The following is a 20,225-nucleotide window of genomic DNA, read 5'->3' as shown; positions in this document are numbered from 1 at the left end:
GGACAGACACACCACATTCCGGGCATAACACGGGTTTCCTACCAAACAGAAGATAAGCTAATGAACCAGAGAGATCGTCCACCCTCGACCTGCTGGTGACTTTAGTATTTGCAGCAGAAACATTAGGCTTAGTGGAGACTACAGATGCACATTTAAATCCAACAAAGTGAATCAGAACTGGTTATAAAACTTCTCTTGGAGTGTCTTCTGGTCTACTGGCTGAAGCGCCTGGCCAGGGCTTGCTGGTTCGGACAGCTGGTCCAATCCCTGCGGACAGCAGTCCTGAACTTGAGCAAGCAAATCCACCTCCCTCTGCCTTTAAAGGAGTCTAAGAATGTCACACACACTCATGATTGGGGGGAAGGGAAGCGGGCTGTGAAGGGGAGGTGCCAGGTGACCCAGCTGACGGGAAGCTCAGGCCTCCGTGGGCCTCCTCAAGCTGGAAGGCTACCACCACATCACAGATGCCGCTTAAGGGCTCACCTGAGCTCACCTGTGGAGGGCGGGCCTTTCCCAGGTCTCCACAGCAGGGAGCCAGTTCTGGCAGAGGAGGGGGCGGTCCTGCCGCAGCTCCTTCTGGCTCCTGTCCTGGGCGAGAGTGGGCAAACAGGTTCTGCAGGTGGCAGCTGAGCACGTGCAAGCTGGAACACATCGTCCCTCCAGTGTCCTGGACGGCTGCCTTCACCTCCAGCTCGGTGTGTGATCAGAAGCTGACAAATGTGTACGTGGGTGTCAAATCCTTCATGCGTCCCCAAGCGTGACCTGGAGTATACCGGGGGAGGAGGAAAGTCAGCCTCTGTGGAGGTTAAACTCGGCTGAGTTTTCAGAGCAAAATGAGGAGAGGCTCGGAGAGAAAGGCCAGAGGCTTTGTGTGGTTCTTGGGACAGCAACATCTGGGAACCCGTAACTTGGCCCCGCAAAGAAGGGGTCTGAGCAGGTTGGACATGGCACCTGCCAGCAGGGCCCCCAATAATTAGATTTTGGAGAGAAGACCACCTTGCCCAGTTCTTCTCCATAGTTTTCTATGGCAGTGGTTCCAACTCTAGGAAAGGATTTTAATGCAGATGCCCCAGCCCTGGCCCAACCAGAATCTCTATAGAGAGACCCCAGGAATCTGTGTTTATCAGAGGTTCCCTGGGTGATTCTGAAGCCACAGAGCCCCAGAGTTCCAGCCCACCCACTCCACGGCACTGGCATAACAAAGCCTGAGGAGTCCTTAAAAATCCCAGTCATCTGGTGAATTTTATCCCTGGTCATTTACCCTTAACATTCAACCGAGTCCTGGAGCAGAACTCAGTGAAGGCAGATTTACCATTGCTTCCTGGCGCCCATTCCATCACCCTTTATTGCGTGTTTATAACCTTTATGATGCCCCTGCACGGGCTGGCCCTGCATGCACCCGTCTCACGCACTCACTTGTGCAGGATTCCCAGGCCCTATCAGTGGAGCCAACACCAGCAAGCCACTCACACTTGGACACAGGGCTCAATGGGGGGCCCTCTTGAATTCAACTGTGTGTCACCCCCCACCCCATCTGGAGAGCAGGTTTCTGGGGAAGGGGCTTAGTCTCCATGTGCACAGCGCAGCATCCTGGGCCCTGCGGCATCTTGTTCTTGTTCTTTGCCCCTTCTCAGGCTACCGTCGGACGCTGCAGCAGCCCCACCCTCCGACAGAGCCCTGGGACAAAGCCTGCAACTCTTCTCCAGTGGACTGCTCCTAAAAGCCACTTTCACCTCTCTCCCTCCTTCAGCAGGGAAGATAGGAACTAACAGTGGTTGAAATTCACTGCGCTCAGGCTTGCACATACATTCTCCCATTTGTGTCTCAGAACATCCTATGAAGGAGGTGATGTTATCATCTCAATGATATGCTGGTTTGCCCAAGGTCACCCAGCTAGTGGCAGCAGAGTGCAAATCCAGGCTCCAGGCTGCCTGATGCTTTAACCAGAGGGCCATGGACTTGGGCGGGGCGGTGCGGGGGGCGGGGAGATGCTCTTGTCTGGGAAACTGACATCTCCCCAGGGCCATGTGCCATGGGCAGGCACCAAGGCTACCCACCACACTTATGGAGGCCGGGGTGGGGCCGGGCCAAGCCAGCCATCTCCCAGGAAGATGAAGTTCACACAGAGCCCAACCCCCATCAGCCCTGGAGCCCCAAGGAAGCCTGCTCACCTTACTCCCCCTCTGCCTCCACCCTGCCTACCAGTAGGTCAGAACATTCTGGGGGCAGTGATGGGGACCCCAAGACATACCAGAGCTGCCCAGATGGCCTGTGGAAGCCCCAGGAGGGTGAGTGGAGAGTGTGGCATCAAAGCCCCATTGTTCTGGGGATTCTTGGGCCCGTTTTCTTTATGCACTTGGAGTGGGGGGAGTCCCTGGGCCCTTTGTCTTGACATCCCAGCTGATCTCAGGCCCTTTCATAAGTGTCCTTTCGCCTCGAGAATCCTGTCCACATTCTGTTGCTCTTCCCGAGCCCTCAGGGTTCAAACCTGTGGCAGTTCTGCAGGTGACATCTGTACTTTAACAGATGTAGCGTCCCAAGGTCAAGCCATGGCCTCCCACCAGGCTCTGTGAGTACCACCCCCAGAGCTAAAGGTGTTGGTGGTTTGCTGTGCGGGGACAGCCCGGTGTCACAACCTTAGACAGCTTCACAAGCGGCCTGGCGGGAGAGAACCGGGGGGAGGGCTTCCGCTGGCCGCTTCCCTCCGACAAGCCGTGTGGCCGCAGGATCAGGCAAAGGACAGAGGACTTGCCTGTCCAGCCAGCCTGGAACAGCTCTGGGTCTAACCTGGTCCTAATAGCCCCCCACATACTACCCACTTAGCCCACAGAGCAGCAACACTGCTCCCCACCTGCCTTGTTACAACCTGGCCACGGGTCGCAGCAGGCCACGAGCACGGGGGCACCACCCAGCTGTTCTCCCACCTGTGAGATGGGTCACACTCACACCAAGCAGGCCTGGTAGAGCACATGTGGACTGCACCCCATGCACCCCGGCAGGTGGGGAAACAGGCTGTGAGTGATGTCAGTGCCCAGGCAGCACCTCCAAGGCTGGTTTATGTGCAGTGAGCGATTGATTGGCTCTGGGGGAGGCTTACAGGTGGCCTGCCCACCCAGCGTCAGCGGACGGTCTTCCAGGGGCCGTCAGCGCAGGGGACAGATGACCCTGCTGCGTTGTGCAACACATGTGCTCCTGCCCTCCCTCTCGGGATGGCCGTGTGCTGCCCGGAATCCCTTCTGAAGCTGACAACAGCCTGTGACCATTTGTCCATAAACACGGTGAAGAGCCCGCAGAGGCGCTGATGGCACAGGAGTCGCATTTCACAACAGTGTCTTCTGTGTTTCCAATTAACTGAGGAGGTGGCTGCCCATGGGAAGGGGGTGGAGCAGAGGAGATGCTGTTTTTCCCCCGTTCTCGGTGTTGTTTGTCAGCACTTGGTCCTGGGAAGAAGCCACTTCTCGGGCAGGCACGGTCCCTCCTCCGAGATCTCATTTCATCTCGGCTGCTCTCCCCAACCTCAAATCTCAGCCTTCCAGGCCCCCGCCCGGCCCTGCCCCGGGCAGGAGTCCAGAGGCACTCAAGGGTTGTCCCCAAGCCCAGCAGAGATGCCCTGCTGCTGAGCCGGCTTCTCAGATGTGCCAAAGGATTTGAGACCCTGTGCCAGGTGATCAGCCTCAGTCTCGGCGCAAGGAGGTGGTAACTAGGGATCACGACAGGGAGAGGCCCCTCCAGGACTGCGGGTTGTTACATGATGTGCAGCCAGCCAGAGCAGGGGATGGGCAGAGACTTCTTGTCCCCCAGCTGAGCCAAGAGAGGCAGAGGGACCCGGAGCAGCCACACCCTCCCTCTGCTCAGGCGAGGGAAGCACACCAAAAAGTAGGAACACTTTACTCCGTGCCGCGCACACGTCCCAGAGAGGTGGTCTGTGCTCTGTGCTCACACGTTTGCACATGACCGCTCGCTGCAGGGCTCTGTCAATCACATGTCCACCTGGGGTGTGTTCCCATTCCCGGTTCTGATTTTCTATCTGTGGAATGCCGCGTACAGAGCTTCCTGGGCACCAAGGGTGTGGCCTCACCACAGTGGCAGCTGCTTGCAGACCACAAAATGCACGCAAGATCTTTCCTCTGCAGCTGGAAGGCCGGGACCAGGCTGCCCTGGAGAGGGTTTGGGCCCTGAGAAACCAGCCTTCCTCCTGCGGCCACCTCGGTGCCTCGGCAGGGCACACTGGTCCCGCTAAGGGAGAAAAGTACCACCCCTTAGACATCTCCCTTAGAACACACTTTACTTAACGGTGTACTTCAAACCCAAATATACTTAATGCTGTATACTAAATGCTGCAGGGAGCTTTAAAAGGCAATACAGAGAGAGGCTGTCTCCTGCTCTGCCACTTCCTCCTGGGCTGAATTTCTGACACGTGAAGGTTCCTGTCTGCAGGAACTGCAATAGTACCTCTCTGCAAGGTGAGAATGGAAGGTACTGGGGCTTGATCTCCAACACAAAAGAAATTGTGTTTATAAAGAAGACAAGACTTTGCAGATGCACAATGCAACCTAATGGATATTCCTTTAGCGGGGATAATTCCATTAAAGAATAACCCGACGTGATTTGCCTAAAGTCCGTGAGATACGTAAAGGAGTTAAGGGGGCTCACAGGCGTCTTTGTGAAGGGAAATGTAACTGCATTAAAATTCTGTGACTTTCACCCTCAGCTTCTCCTCCTTGAGAAGTTTCTCCTTGCCTTCACAACACCTGGAGTTCACCCAGCTGCGGTGACACAGAGCAACCTTCTTTCATCTCCCAGTGCAAGCCTGTCTCAGTATGGAGGGCCAGGGAGGGCAGGGAAGGAGAGGGGCTGTACCCCACATCCCATCCCCTGCTGTGAGGATCCCAGAGGGTTTGAAAGAGGAGTTGCTGGTGGGAGTGAGTGAGGGCACCATGCCAACAGGACAAGGAACTCAGCCGGGAGCCTGCTAGGACCCTTCAGGAGGGAGCAGATGGCAGCCCATAGAGGGGCTCCTGTCCTCAGGAGGTTGCCACATACATGGGACTGCAGGTCACAGTTGGGGGAGCCCCGTGTAAGCACACAGCGCCCCCCTGCACCCAGCCTGTGGGAAGCCCTGGCTCACATCTAGCCCAGCCCAAGGTCTGGGCCAAGGTCAGGGTAACTATATGACAAAGGCCAAGCCTTCTCCACAGCATTTTCATGGAGCTGGACCAAGTTCCACATGGGCACAGGGCCAGGAGTCCTGGGAAACTCCAGAGTGAGCAGTGGGGCTTTGACTGTCAGATATTTGGAGAAGTGGAGACAGACCTACTAAGACAAGCACAAAAGACTCAGATGCCACAGCCTGAAGGGAGGAGACTCACGTGGACACAGCAAGACCAGCCAGGGTTACCTCAGCCCCTTGGTCAAGTGGCCTTGGCACAGAGCACTCCCCGGAGAAGGTGATCCTCCAGGTAGACCAGAGCCTGGACTGGCTCCAAGGCACAGTGTCAATTCATTCAATTCACCTAATTCCAAGAAGGACGCGCCTAACTGTTCTAGAAGGAAGTGGTTCTTCATCTGCCGCCACTGCACGGAAGCTTTCCTGCTCCTGAGCTCCTTAATTAGAACCTGGCTGCCGGGCCCTGGTCCCTCCCTGCATCTCCAGACGTGGGCTGACTGGGTCACCAGATGTCAGCATCAGTAGTTCAGGGAGAGGCTTGGTACGGACGCTGATGAAGTTGAGTCTGAGGTCATCGTGGTCTGTGCAGCGTGAGGCAGCCTTGGCTGGGCTATGGAACCCGTGGGGAAGGCGTCTGCGGGTGGTGGTCCACCGGGGCACAGGAGGCTCATGCTGCGGAGGGAAGAAGCTCAGGGTATGAAGTTCACTCCCTCTTTCTTGAAAATGTCCCTAGCAGATGTTTGACCTCGACCCCCAGGTTTCCCCATTTTCCGAGATCCTCCCCAGCCTGCATCCACCAGAATCTCGGCGTTACCGGGATTGGCAGGAGGGAGGTGGTGGCGAGGGGTGTGGTGGGCTGGGCCTGCTGAGCACTGAGGGCCTCCAGACGAGCCGCAGGGCTTTGGGCCAGAAGCTTCACAACAGTGTCTCAGCTGCCACGGCGGCAAACTTGCGGCACAGACAACCACGTGGCCCCACACACGTTGCTGAGGGTCAAATCAGAAAGGGCAGTGTGGCCACCTGGGGTCGTCGTGCCCCAGCCCACCCTCATGCCCTCTCCTAATGTGGGGCTCAGATCCTGCCCTTGTCTTAAGGAGGGACAAGTTTCAGGCCCCACAAAACCTGATGAGAAGCCACTGCCCGTCGACCACACCCAGGGCCACAGCTGCAAAGATAAAGGGAAAGCACAACAAGCGGCCCGAGATTTGTGAGACAGAGTAGCCGCCCGTATACAGCCTGGTGACCTCTTAAACACTCCCCTAAAAAGGGAAATCTCACAAGTTATTTGTTAGCATTTGTTGTTTTATTTCTCACAGTTCATAAAAATGTTGTCATGTTCTTTTGCTATGAAAATATGATCAAATTAATTATTTTTAAATGTGCCTTACGGGTCAGGCACCTGTCGGGAAACACATGGCAACGTAAAGGGCTGAGGAGAGAGGGGCTGATGAAGGGACACGTGCAGAGCGGAGCTGGTGAGCAGCCAGCAGGGAGGGTGCAGTGTGCACCCTCCAAACAGCAGGAATGACAGGAGAGTAGAGGACAGGAGGGACTGGAGGACAAGGGATAAGGGACTGGGGGTGGGGAGGGAATGGGGAGAGAAACAAGCTACTGTTAAACCCCAAAGGGGCAGGGAGATGACGGGGAGGATAAATTCCTGGCCCCTGTCTCCTTTCTGTGGAGGAGGCCCCAGGCAATGCTGCTCAGAGCACCAGCCTCTCCTGGCACAGAGAAGGGCAAGGAGCGATTCTGATTCTGACCCGCCAGACCCCTCTGTAGCGCTAGGTCTCACGCTTCCGCGCTGCACACTCACTGCGCTGCACTCCGGGTGGCTCAACATGGGCTGTGGAGCATGAAGGATGGCCGCAAAGTCTTCACGCTCCTCCCAGTGGGAAGGGCAGCCGATTTCCCCTCCCTGGGATCCGAGGTGGCTCCCATGACTTGCTCCTCAAGGGGTTGCAGCCAAAGAGACCCTCTGGTACATCTGGGACTAGATCGCAGGGCTTGCAGCTTCCACCTCCTCTCTTGAAACCTTCTCACTCTGGTAAAGTCCATGGAGGAAGTCCAAGGACCCTGCAAGGACCACATGGGGGCGCTCTGGTCAGGCACCCCCATCAAGGCCCTGGGCATGTGAGAGATGCAGTCTTGGATGCCCCAGACCAGCCCACCCACCAGATGGGTATCACAGAGTGACCTCTATCAGCCCTGGGAGGAGCAGGGGGCTGGATAAGCCACACCTTGCCCCGATTCCTGACCCACAACATCAGGACATACAATGAAAATGATTGTTGTTCTAAACCTCCAAATGCAGGGTAGCGGGTATGTGGCAATAGATCACCAGGACAGAAACCTCTATCTCACTTTCATCCACCTCCACAAACTTGTCCCCATCCACCAGCCACACCAAGCATAGTCAGGGAAGCGACAGCGACACCATCCATGCATAGGGCCAGTGCTCACCCGTGCTGTACCCAGGGACATGTGGCCTTTTGAAAGCAAAGCTACCTACTGCCGTGACAAGTCAGGTGTGCAGATGCATGTCTTACACATCCATATGCACCCAAGACTCCAGTCAGGCCAATTTGCTTGAGCACAGAGGCATTATTAACAAAGACATAAATGTAACTAATTTCAGTTGAATTGCAGCAAACACCTAGAGAGATTTTAACAGGTCCCAGGTGCTGCTTCTTCTTTGCCTGTGGGGACCCATTCCTCACTGTAGCAAGATGCTCTGTCTTCATCACTGTGCACTGTGAGGATGATCAAAACCTCGCCAGCCTCAGCCTTGGTCCTGAGAGCATGAGGTTCTTTCTAACAAGCAGAAATGCCCCAAAGGTGATAAAGCAAATTCAAAGGAACAAAAGAGTGACACTCGGGGGCTTCCCTGGTGGCTCAGTGGTTGAGAGTCCGCCTGCCCATGCAGGGGACCCGGGTTCGTACCCCGGTCCGGGAAGATCCCACATGCCGCGGAGTGGCTGGGCCCGTGAGCCGTGGCCGCTGAGCCTGCGTGTCTGGAGGCTTTGTTCCGCAACGGGAGAGGCCACAGCAGTGAGAGGCCCGCCTACCGCAAAAAAAAAAAAAAAAAAGAGTGACACTCAGCACACTTAGAGAGGTTCTCATGGAAAGGAACAGGCGAGCTGGCCCTTGCCTGGCTCTGATTTGCCAACCAGGGATCTGGACAAGCTGCTTGGCCTCAGTATCTTCACCTGGAAAACAGGTTCAAGGACCAGGGCAGAAACTGCACCAGCGCACGTGCTGTGCTCTGAGCTTGGCTCTGCCCTCAGGGAAATGCGGGGCTGCGTCAGGGCAAAAGAGCCCCTCACCGCCACACTCATCAGTCTGTGACGTCAATTTCATACTCCACCTCCAAGAGGGAACCCCCAAATGCAGCATTCCGAAATGGGGCCTGTGCTCCCCACGTCTCCTATAGGGTGCGCTTGAAGGCACACCAGTCATCCCACAATCACCCTCTCTGGGCTCTACCCCCTCGCCTGTGGAACAAGAGAAGTGAACCAGGAGCCCCTGCTGTAGCCCCGCCCAGTGCTGTCTGTGACTGTCATTGTGGACACGGGCCGGTGTTCACACTAGAGCCACGAATGGTCGCCTCACAGGACATCTCCTGACTGACCCAGTTGCACAGATGGTCTACAATGTTCATCTGGAATGGCAGCTCTCAGCAAGTGTTGAGAAGGATTCTGAGCGTACGTTCAGATACCACCATGATTACTTAGTGGCATCTGCCAAGGAGGAGGAAGGAAGTGGTGGTGGCTGTGTGTTGGCGCTTTGCCACCCCAGGTTTATAGAAAGTCAGGGTGGAGCAAGGCTTACAGACAGACAGACAGAGCCATTACAGAAAAAGTCCCACCGAGGGAAGCAGTGCCTCCGTCGTGGTGCTGGCCAGTGTCTGAGCCTGAAACACAGCTGGTCCTCTTAGTTACTCTGCACCAAGAGGACAAAGGACCACGGTGACCCTGCCTGCACCAGACCTGCGCCTCTAACCAGGCCAGAGCGTGTGCTTCGAGCAGCCAGCTCTCCAGTCACTCCCCATGCTCAGAGGACCAGGAAATCAAAACCTCATGCTGAAGGAGACGGAGCCACAGCACCATGTTCATTCCAGGGCTTAGGGAGAGCATACAAACTGTGCATGTGTGTCAGATCCAACCCAGAGACGTCAGCCCTGAGACATGGAGCCATTGTTCCTCCCTGTGAGAGGTGCTGGGCAGCCCAATCGTGGCACAGCAGTTCTGGGAGCCTGCATTTTTTCAGGGTTGCACAAGGCTTTCGGATCTGGAAGAACAAAATGCATCCTTTTACAAAGAATCTGCATGCAGTCCAGGCAGGGCATCCAGCCACGGAGCCTCCTGGTTGAATCCCTTCAGCTGCACTGTTAAGGGCTGTAACGGGGCAGCCTGACCTCCCCCAGCCGCAGCCTGACTCCCAGTAGGAAGGCCAGCCACTGGCTAGAGGCCCTGGCTGACAGCACCGCCTCAGGCAGCTAGCCTCCCTCGGTGCCAGATTCTTACCATTGCTGGCACAGTACCTGTCCTCCTCACCTCCCAGGGACCGTATGTGCTCTCATCAAGGCCCTGCCCGTGTGAGGTTCCAGCACCAGGGCCTGGGAACCGGAGGATTTGGGCTCCAGCCTCATAAACGAGAGACAGGGAATGGGCGTCACAGAAGAAGAGGACCAGGTCTGGGGTACACAGGCTCTAACGCAGACAGAGAGGACGGTTCAGTGTTCAGGCAGCTCAGGGAATGGAGCAAGGGAGTGGAGTTGGTCTGGGTTCTCAGGGAAACGTGGGCTTTGTCAGACAGACTAGAGGAAAGGGATTCAAGGCAGAAGGAATGGCCCTGCAAAGGCCCAGAGGTATGAAAGCTCAGACTGAGGAAGGGTGGGGACTTCTGCGGGTCCAGCGGGGAGAGATAGGGACAGAAGCTGGAAGTTCACACTCAGCAAGGTCAGGATCCACGGGACTTGCAGTGACAGCAGATGGAGGAGAAGCAGAAATGACCCTGGGGTCTCTCAGGGATACAGAAGAGACAGGCGTTGGGGAGGTAAGGTCTGTGGGGAGCAGGCAGGAGGAAGAAAGATGGAGGGGGACCCCGGCGCTCCAGGGGGAGGGTGTCCCAAGCCAGTTGGAAGGGGGGGGCAGTGCCCAGGCCAAGGAGCCACGGGAGGACTCTGGGGTGGGGCAGCCAGGGAAGAAGGAGAGAACCCATCCCATTGCTGGAGCCCAGGGAGTTGTGAGGAAGGAGTGGGGACACAGCCAGACACCTAGTGGGGGAAGCGAGATGAGACTGAAAACGTTCCTTGGATGGGAAGCCAGGTGTCCTCACCATGAGTGGGTTGAGCGGAGTGGAAACATCCTCAGCTGAAACCCAAGTTCCTCGCAACACACATCAAAATAAATGCCAGTTGGATTAAGTATATAAGTATGCTTTTAAAATATGAATTGAATAGATAATGTGGGAGGAAATATTTATAAGCTTGGCATGGGGAAGACCTTCCTAAGCAAAACATGAAACAGACTGTAAATAGTAACACCTGAGGGAGGAAGATGCACATGGTAAGTAAATGGGTGAATTGGGACTTTCTCTTTGATTAATGTTTTCTGTGTTGTATTATGTTTATTATTTTAAAATAAGGAAATGGATAAAAAGGAAGTTGAGAAAATGGAATGCATGGGGACTGTTGGGATGAGAAAGAGGAGGCAGAATGAGTCCATGGATCCAACAGAAGTTAGAACCGTTCATGTACCCAGGTATCCCCCTCTTTTCAAAAGTTCACCTTGCACCACTTCACTTTTATGAAAGACCTGCATTAGTACCTGTTTTCGCTCACCAAAAGATATCCAAAGAGGATTTGCACTTTGATGAAAAAAGGCAAAAAGTGAAAATAGCGTTCGGCATTTGTTTTGCAGTGGCCGTTTCAGAGGCACTGTGTACCCCGAGCAGCGACAGTGGCCCCTCCAAGCTTCTTCCCAGGAACCACACTCAGCATCTCAGCATCAAGCTGCCATAGCTTTGAACTGTGTCTGTGAGCATCTGTGCTTTTTCTCAGTTGATTTTGTGCATCTGTTGGCAAAATGTGTCCTAAGATGACTGATTCCTCACTTTACACCATTTCTGCTTGTGAAAGATTTCATAGGAACACTCTACTTTCATATATCGGGAGAAACCCACACTACATTTTCAAGTTTGACCCTAAAGAAAAGCAGAGATGGGAGAAGCCTGAAGGGCAGGGTATGTCAAGGAGGTAAGAATAAACCCCAGGATAAATACTACACCAAGTGTAGCTATATAGTTCCTTCCTGAAAGATTCCACATAAATCTAAACCAAAGAAAATATGAGCATTTTCACATGCAATCAGTCAAGTTTCCTAGCAGCAAATTTACTATTTGAGTTATGCACCTGCCTGATAGTTTGGCTGGGTATAGGATTTCAGGATGCACATCACCTCCCCTGCCAGTGTGGAAGGCATCTCTCCACTGACTCTCATTGCTGCTGTGAGGAGGCTTATGGCATGCTCAATGCAAATCCTTTGTATATGACCTTATTTTTCTCTCTCTGGAAGCTTTTTAGTATCTTCTCCTTATCCCTGGTGTCCTGAGTTTCATGATAATATGCATTGATGGGGGTCTTTTCGTAGACTGTTGTGCTAAGCACTTGGTGGCTCTTTCAGTCTGGAAACTCCTATTCTTCCATTTTGGTTACTGTCTCTGATCATTTCCTCTCCTTTTTCTTTGTCTGGAGCTCCTATTTGTCAGATGTTGTACCTTGTTGATTAATCCTTTAATGTTTCTCTTGTGACTATCTTTGTCTTTCTCTTCTACTTCCTGGGAGATATCCTCAATACTATTTTCCAAAATTCTATTGATTTTTTTTTACTTCTGCTACATAAGTTTAACCTCTAAGAGCTCTTTCACATATTCTAAATGTTCTTTTTAATATCACATTATAGGTTCATGGATATGTCTTTATTTTCTGCATTGTCTCTCTTTCCTTGAGTTTCTTCTTCCTATCCTTTGTTGTTATTGTTTATCTCTGTCATTCCCACTAGAAGCTTTCCTCAAATGCTCTGGTGTCTGGAGTCGTCTCTCCCCTATTTAAGGTCCTAGCTGGCAGGTTGGAAGCTCAGTGTGGCTGAGCTTGCCATCTGGTCATTTCACTATCAGGTGGGTGCTGGGCTGTTTCATTGAGCTACCCACTGATGTCAATCCCACAGGTCTTTTCTCTTTGCATTCTCAGTCTCACCAGAGAAGAATCTGTCAGCATTCTGCCTGCAGGGTGGCAACATACCTAAGTTGAGTGGGGAAAGAGGACTGAGTGGGAGGGGATCTGACTATTTGGAAAACAGGTTTTTAGATTTTTACTTGATTCATCTGTTTTCAGTCTGGGTTCTCCATTCTCAGCTCTGACTGGGGCTTCAAAGTTCAGAGCTTCACTAAGTCAGTCTCTCCAAAGAGTAGCCCTTCTGCCTCCTGCAGGGTGGTTATGCCCTCACTCTGGCCTTCAGAGTATCTGATGCTTATGATTTCAAGTCCCCTGGGTTTCTGCATGGCTCCAAAATTCTCTGACACCCTCACATTGAGAGGTGAGGGTCTATGGACCTTTCTTTCCTACCGGCAGTCTCATGACTGCTTCAACAACAGATTACGTCCAAAGCGAGGCTGTGTAACTCTTGAAGGTAGGTCACATAAAGCCAAGCGGCCTCCATCTGGCTGTCCTGGAATGCTCCTTTGAGAACTCAGACACCATGCTGTGAGGAAGCCCAAGCCACATGAAGGGCCATGTGAGGTGCTCTGGTCCACCAGCCTTTGGGTCTCCCCAGCTAAGGCTCCAGACATGGAGGAACAGAGATAAGCCAGTCCCACTCTTCCCTGTCTGAATTCCTGAGCACTGAATCCAGAAGGATATTATATGCCTGTCACTATGGGTTGGTTTGTTGTGCACCAACAGTAACTGGAACAACCTTAAATTTCCTTATTATTATCCCATTACCCATCTCCCACACACACATGCACACACACCACACACATGTGCACACCCACACTTGCTGGCACGTCGTGTGCAGTTGATGTATTCCATTAAACCATGTACTTCCCATTTTCCAAAATTTTGTTAACATGTCCAGTCTGCTGTTGTCACATCCCTCGGATTTATACCTTTCTGTATTCATTTACTATAATTTTATGATGATTCAGAGAGAACAAAGAAAAACACACATAATTAATCTGCCAGTTTCAAGAGAGGTTGCAGCAAACCTTCTGTAGTGATTCTGAATAACTAAACCCAGAGCCAAATTAAAATGCTCCAAATTTAAATCATCTCAGGTAAACTGAGGCCAAACTTTGGGAAACAGGTGTGTCCCAGAGTTTCATCAGCCTCTGGAAACACTGCTGTGTCTCTGATAGGCATTCTGAGTCCAGTGGCACCTCACCCACCTTGCCTCGTGTATATACGTTATCAGAACAGAGAGCTCAGGATGGAATGATGAGGTGAGCATGGGTCAGCTGCAGCCACTAGGTGTGCAGCCACCATGCACACCCAGTGAGCTTCCCAGGAATGATGAATCTGACTCAGTGGAGTTCAACAGGAACCCACGCTAGGAACCGCTTGGTCTCACGTTGAATAACTACCTAGACCAGGGACTTCAGACGAAGAAGAGCCTTTCCAGTGTCACTGGCTGCATCCGTACACCTGGTCAGCCCTGTCAAATGCTGCTCTGCTGTGTCTCAGTCCACAAAACCTGTCACAGCTCCTGGAGAAACAGTTCCGAGCACATCTGCTGGTGGCACTGTGACCTGGGTAAGAGAGAAAAGACATTAACAGTGGGTTTCAGCAGCTTAAATGGTACCCGGTGCAAAGAATTGCTACCCTGAATGACTGACTGCCTCGGCCTTTGAGAGTCTTAGGAGAAGCAAGGGAATAAAGAAAGAGCCCCAGCCAAGGACTCAAAACCCCTTGGCTCTAGATTACTGTGGCCACCTGAACGCTGTGTACCGTCTCTGGGGTGAATTGCTTTCTCTAGGCTTCCCTCATGTCAAATGAGGGGTAAACCAGTGCTTGTCAACCTGGGGTGGTGATACCCCACTCCGAGGCTCTCTAGGGATGTGTTGGGCCTTGGGTTTGTCTCAACGATGAGGGATACTAGGAGTCAAGTTCTGGGACCACAGCTTCTAACTGTCCTTCAAGATGCCACCTGGGCCTCCACAGCAGCTCTTTGCTTCCAGGAACACGCATCACGGGGCCTTCAAGCCCGGGTAGGTGGCCCTGTCTCCACTACAGTATTCTGAATATGTGATCAGGACAGGATGAAGAAATGAGTGGGTGATCCTAAGGGACCTCGCAGCCCAAGAACCCCCAACATGTTATTGTGAACATTTCTAATAGAGAGAAAATTTGAAATAATCGCTTAGTGAACCCCAGTGCCTAGATGTCACTGTGAACATTTGCTGCTCTTGTTTTCTGTCAATTTCAACCATCACTGCAACATATTTTTTGCTCATTTCAAGGTAAGTGACAGACATCGATGCACTTCACCCCAAGCATGTCTGCACAAGTATCATTTACTTGGCTCAGAGTTTTGGATGAATTGGGGGTTTTCTGGTGAAAAGTGCATAGAGCATCAGAAGCATGGCACGATTTGGTTACTTCCAGAGCGTCTGCTCAGCCCTTCCTGGCACAGTGAGAAGGTGGGCTCCTGTCCTCCGCTGTATCTGAGGAACTCTCAGAGGTGGTGCTGAGATTCAACAGCCATGTGGTCTGGGGAAGGAAGGATGCCAAGCACCCACGAGCAGGGGCCAGGCCTGGTTACATACAAGATCATGTGAGCCAGGGAAGCCCCGCCAACTCCTAGGCCTCTGTTTCCTCATCTTTAAGACAGAGGTGATGATGTCTGCCTGCTCTGGCCATGCAGTCATGGGCGGCTGAGACCTGGTGAGCCAGCACATGAGATAGAGCTTTACGCTGTGCAGTGTCATAAAAATAGCATGTACTGAGACAGGAAACTGGTTTATTAACTGGCCAGGGCCAAAGAATGACTCTCACATGGCCTGTGTCGGGCCCAATGCCAACCTCAGGCCTGTTCCCAAGGCTGCTAGTGGTTGTGGTCTGATTGGTGGTCTGATTGGCATAGGCTGGGGAGAAGGGAGAAGGGGTGTTTGAAGGCAGCAGTTCCTTCTCCAAAGCAAGAGCTGCCTCCTGGATGGGCCCACACAGAGCTGCACTGGCCCTGCTGACAGCTGACATCCTGTAACTCCATCGCAGGTCTGGGCTGTCACCAGGGAGGCTGGGATTCCTCACTGGGAAACAGAGAAAGACCTGCGGGCTATTGTGGCGGGTGATGGGGCAGGTCTCTTTTCAAAAGAATGTTCCTAACTCCTTGCTATGAATCCTGTGACCTCACCACCAGCCAGAATGTCTGAGTCCTGGCCCCAGGGGTTCCCACAAGACCTCTCTACAGACCGCTCTCCCACAGCCCTGCAGGAAGCCAGGCTGTGCTGAGTCCTCCTCGAGCGGCCAGGGCGGATGCCTGGCCTTACCACAGACTTGTAATTCTCAGCCAAAGCCTCCAGGAGTGGCCTCAGCCAATGGGTGTGGAATGAGGGGAGGGATACAGCAGCTGGACCACACCAGGAAGGCCTGAGGCATTCCCCAGCATCCAGCCCAGGTGCCCAAAGCAGCACCTGGGAGCTCAGTTTGCAACAAGGCACCCCTTTTATGGTTCCACTTCCCCTCCCCGTCTCCCTGCTCCCTTCCCTGAGCAGGACTGTCTGCAGTCACCTCCCAAATAAACCATTTGTATCAACTTCTTGTCTCCATCCTGCTTCCAGGAGGCCTCACCCTAGACACACACACACTGATCAGCCTGGGGAAGCATCTTCCCCTCAATTTTGCTGTGAAATTAAAACTTGTCTAAAAAGAAGTACAGTCTTAATTTAAAAAAAAAAGAAGTAGATACAGGTGGAGGCTGGCACAGACGGTGGAACTGGGCACCTTCCTTTTTCTCAGAGGACAGCAACGCCGCACCCCTGCTGCCTCCTGTTGGTTCACAGCCTGAAACAGCAGCATCGGCTCTGGACTCGTGTCACAAACAAGGAGCCACAGGTAAGTGCTGAGCAAGGGGCACATGCCAGGGCCACCATCCCACGGTAAGGCTGAGTGTGTGCGATGGCGCAGCTATGCTTCCTACAAACACGCACTGGAGCAAGGCAGGGATGTCCACGATTCCTGGGAAAAAGATGCCAACTGGGCCTTGTGGGGTGGCCTCATTCCTCCCTCCATGGCATTCTCCTCCTTCCCCCATCTAAGAACTGCCCCAACCCTCATGCCCCTGACAATGAACCTCAGCTCTCCCAGGACGGGGCTTCACCACCAGCGACCGGGCTCCCGGGCTCTGAGCCTTGGCTGTCGTGAGCAGCAGATGGTGAGCAGCTGTAAAGGGCTTGGAGGACGGTTGCCCTTGGAAATTGTCACACTCGTGTTTGCTGTTGTCCTTGTTATCCCAGCCTCAGTCCTTACACCCAGCAAGAAGGGAGACCTACCTGGGTCCTGGATGTTCCTTACTATGTGACAGGCCACCCCACCTTAAAACAGCAGCCATGCTCTTGGTGCTGTGTGTGAGAAATCAGTCAGGGTACAGCTCTGCTGCCCAGTGTCTGCATCCCCAGCTGAGGTCACCAGAAGTGCTGGAGCCCCCAGCAGCCGCAGCCCACTGAAGCTGGAGCCTGGGGTGGGATGGCATAGGCTGGGACTGCCTTGAATCTGTACATTGCTTTGGGTAGTATAGTCATTTTCACAATGTTGATTCTTCCAATCCAAGAACATGGTATATCCCTCCATCTGTTTGTACTGTCTTTAATTTCTTTTATCAGTGTCTTATAGTTTTCTGCAGACAGGTCTTTTGTCTCCTTAGGTAGGTTTATTCCTAGGTATTTTATTCTTTTTGTTGCAGTGGTAAATGGGAATGTTTCTTAATTTCTCTTTCAGATTTTTCATCATTAGTGTATAGGATTGCATCATTAGTGTATAGGCTGGGGGCCACGTGGTCTCTCCACGTGATTTGGACTTCCTCACAGTGTATTGCCGGGTTGAGAAGAAACATCCTGAGACTGATGTCCCAAAAGGATGAGGCAGAGTTGCTGGGCCTCCAAGGTCACCGACTTTCCCTCCCACCTCACTAGGCTATTGGGTGAAACACTCACCAACCCACCCAGAATAGAGGGAGGGAGTCAGAGACCCCACTTCTCACTTGGAGAAGTATCAAAGAATTTGGGGTCCCTGAAACCACAATGCATGTGGCTGCCCATCCCAGGGTTACCTCAGCCCTCTGCTCCTTGTCATCATGGCCTTGGCTGTGAAGTTTGCATTCATACTCAGTTTAACTGAGGTCTTATGACTCCCCAGTCTTGGGGAGTGGGGAGATTTGGGGCAATGCAATCTCCCCGGCATCATCACCGCTACCCCTGCCTCCCAAAGCTTGAGAAAAACAAGTCTATCTGCTGAAAAGAGCAAAACATTACTCCACTTGAGCCCAATCATCCTCATTAATGCAGCCACGGCTCTGAAAGGGATTTGTCTCCCACAGGAGGAGTTAGCAAATATGATCATAAACTTGGAATCCACCGGTCAGAGGATTTTGAAGAAACCCTTAACTCCTGTGAGACACATTAAAATCTAATCTCTGAAACATTCAGCATTGAAATGTGACTTGCTATGGCTAGGATTGTGCCCTGCTCTTTGCAGACGCAAGCATTCTTGGCACAGTGCTTGTGTCATAAAAACTTCAAATCATACCCTGTACACTGAAAAGATAGAAGGGTATGCCCAAGATCATTCTTGCAGCTCAAAATAAAGGTACACAGAAAGCTTTTGGATGCTATCTGTAGGAGATTGCAGCCCCATCTTTTAAAAGCTCCTAATATACTTTTGAAAATTGAGCATTTCTAGCCACTAATTCCAGTAAAATTTGTATGAGTATAGACCAGTACAAATACACTAACCACAGCACACAGCCAGGTCTGAAATTAAGCAAATTTCATGTGGGATAGTTGTACCTCTCCACGTCTCCATTTAAAATTTCCCCTTTGAACCCTCCTACACTGTTGGTGGGAATATAAGTTGGTACAGCCACTACGGAAAAGAGTATGGAAGTTCCTCAGAAAACTAAAAATAGAACTACCATACAATCCAGCAATCCCATTCCTGGGAATATATCCAGACAAAACTATAAATCAAAAAGATACATCCACCCCTATGTTCATAGCAGCACTATTCACAATAGCCAAGACATGGAAACAACCTAAATGTCCATCAACAGATGAGTGGATAAAGACGATGTGGTACACACCTACAATGGAATATTGCTCAGCCATAAAAAAGAATGAAATAATGCCATTTACAGCAACATGGATGCAACAAGAGATTGTCATACTGAGTGAAGTAAGTCAGAAAGAGAAAGATAAATACCACATGATATCACTTATATGTGAAATCTAAAATATGGCACAAATGAATCTATCTATAAAACAGAAACAGACTCAAAGACATAGAGAACAGATTTGTGGTTGCCAAGGGGGAGCAGGGGAGAGAGAGGGATGGACTGGGAGTTTGGGGTGAGTAGATGCAAACTATTACATTTAGAATGGATAAACAACAGTGTCATACTGTATAGCACAGGGAACTATATCCAGTCTCCTGGGATAAACCATGATGGAAAAGACTATAAAATAAGAATGCATGTATGTGTATAACTGAGTCACTTTGCCGTACAGCAGAAATTAGCACAACACTGTAAATCAACTCTACTTCAATAACATTTTTTTTACTTTTTTAAATAAAAAAGTAAAAAAATTCCACTTTGACATGAACATGCACTATAAAAATCATTTAAGATGTTGGAAATCTAATTGTTCTAACTCCAAATACACCAGCTCCAAAAAACAGATTTCCATCATAGTTTACCACTTGGCATTTGCACGTTCCTTTTCCAGTTGAAACAGGGTGATTGATGGCTGTTTATGAATGTCAGCTCTGATGTACTGGAGTTGACTATGGTGGGTGCTTGTGGGCAATCTGATTCTGGACAGGCTTGTGAGGCCCATAGGTGCTTGTACCTAGAATGACATTTTTACACACAGGGGAGAGGGACAAGTTAGTACCTTTATGGATGGGTATGTAAACACATGCAGAAAATATTCAATAATACACTTGTCTGCACTTCAAGTTTGCATACATAATGCTAATAGAGAAACCCATTTGACCTTGGTCCTTTCCAGGGGTGCCTTGATTTTTGTCTACAGTTGCAAACAACCAGATTTCCTAAAGAAATCTTTATAGTCAAGGAAGGGACTCATATTATATAAAACATCCTCACTCACTTATTTTGCTACTGCCAGTTGTGGTTACTGACGAAAACAGTTCAGTCTAAGTAATGCTGCCTGACCAAGACACAGTGCAAAATAGGTTGAAAGAAAGGTAAACACTTGGAAATACATCCTGTTCTGCCTGCCCGCCCACGCAAAAGGCTGACCCGCTTCCATAACTCTTAGGAGCGCTCTTCTGCCATAAACGAGGGACAAGACGCAAGGAGCTTGGCGGGCTCCACTTTCCCATTCAGTGTTTTATCTCAGCCCTTTCCTCCTCCTTCCTCAGAGACACTGAGCACTTGCTATCCGAAGTGAAGTCACACTTCTCTTCCACTCACTTATTCTGTGAACATCACCAACTAGACTCTGCAAAGACCAGGACAACTCAGAAACGCACCTGTCCTCCAGGCGTGTCTGCAGGTAGGCTAGCCAAGGCGAGTTGTAACAGGATAAGAGTTTGCTTTCCCCCCTCCCCAGTCCAATGCAGGTAGGGTAGGGTGCCTGTTCCACAGTCATCTGGGAATCGGGCTTCTCTCCAGAGGCCCTGTCACCATCCAAGCCCCCCACTTCCCTCCAGTACAAGGGAGGGGAGAACACAAAGGAAGACGTGTTCCACCCAGTCCCATCTGCAGAACCCGGTCCCAAGGCCATATCTCCCTGCGGTGGGAACTGGTGCTCAATATGGAGA

This window comes from Grampus griseus (assembly GCF_964374135.1).
Source record: "Grampus griseus genome assembly, chromosome: 6".
NCBI classification, from domain to species: domain Eukaryota; kingdom Metazoa; phylum Chordata; class Mammalia; order Artiodactyla; family Delphinidae; genus Grampus; species Grampus griseus.
This window is presented reverse-complemented; position numbering follows the sequence as displayed.